The sequence below is a fragment of the Malurus melanocephalus genome, unplaced genomic scaffold, assembly GCF_030028575.1.
Source record: "Malurus melanocephalus ecotype Western Australia unplaced genomic scaffold, MMel_1.1 scaffold_2095, whole genome shotgun sequence".
Classification (NCBI taxonomy): Eukaryota; Metazoa; Chordata; class Aves; order Passeriformes; family Maluridae; genus Malurus; species Malurus melanocephalus.
Genome location: NW_026625327.1, coordinates 7,604 through 9,158, shown reverse-complemented (window position 1 = coordinate 9,158; position 1,555 = coordinate 7,604).

Sequence of the window (1,555 nt, the reverse complement as noted above, 5' to 3'; positions counted from 1 at the left end):
TGTCCCAAATCCCAAAAACTAAACTGGGAATGACCCAAATCCCAAAAATTATATTGGGATGGTCCCAAATCCCAAAAATCACACCTGGGGACACCAGGGGGACCTGCCCAACCCCAAAAATTAAACTGGGATGGTCCCAAATCCCAAAAACTAAACTTGGAATGACCCAAACCCCAAAAAATCACACTGGGATTGTCCCAACCCCAAAAATTATATTGGGATTGCTCCATAACCCTAAAACCACATTGGGAATGTTCCCACCCCAAAAATCATATTGAGATTGTTCCATAATCCCAAAAACTAAACTGGGAATGACCCAAATCCCAAAAATTATATTGGGATTGTTCCATAACCCCAAAAATCACACCGGATCTGCCCCCAACCCCCAAAATTAAACTGGGATGGTCCCAAATCCCAAAAATCACACTGGGACCTGCCCCAACCCCAAAAATTAAACTGGGATGGTCCCAAAAATCAAACTGGGAATGTCCCAACCCCAAAAATCAGGTTGGGATTGTCCCCAACCCCAAAAATCAAACTGGGGACGGAGGGGGACCTGGCCCACCCCAAAAAATCATATTGGGAGGGTCCCAAATCCCAAAAATCAAACTGGGAATGACCCCAACCCCAAAAATCATATTGGGATTGTCTCCAACCCCAAGAATTAGATTGGGACCAATCCCCACTCCAAAAATTAAACTGGGATTGTTCCATAACCCTAAAATCACACCAGGAATGTCCCCAATCCCAAAAATCAAACTGGGACCTGTCCCCACCCCAAAAATTAGATTGGGATGGTCCCAAATCCCAAAAAATCAGATTGGGATTGTTCCATAACCCTAAACTAGTGCCTGGGGACACCAAGGGGACCTGCCCCAACCCAAAAAATTAAACTGGGATGGTCCCAAATCCCAAAAAATCACATTGGGATGGTCCCAAAAATCAAACTGGGAATGACCCAAATCCCAAAAATCACACCGGGAATGACCCCAACCCCATAAATCACACCTGGGGACAGGGGGGGGAACTGGCCCCAACCTCAAAAATCAGATTGGGATTGTTCCATAACCCCAAAAATCACACCGGACCTGTCCCCACCCCAAAAATTAAACTGGGATGGTCCTAAATCCCAAAAATCACATTGGGAATGTTCCAAACCCACAAATCACACTGGGAATGACCCCAACCCCAAAAATCACACCCGGCCTGTCCCAACCCCAAAAATTATATTGGGATTGTTCCATAACCCTAAAATCATATTGGGATTGTTCCCGCCCCAAAAATCACATTGGGAATGTCCCCACCCCAAAAATCAAACGGGGAATATCCCCACCCCACAAATCGCACCCGGGATTCACCTGGGGACACACCCCGACACCGCACTGGGTTTTAGGGGAATTGGGGTTGGGGTCGGTGTTTGAGGGTTTTGGGGTCGGTATTTYRTGGGGRCTGTTGTGGGTTTTGTGGGTTTGGGATCGTGGTCAGTGTTTGTGGGGTTGGGGTCAGTATTTGAAGGTTTTGGGGTTGCGGTCGGTGTTTTTGGGGTTGGGGTTGG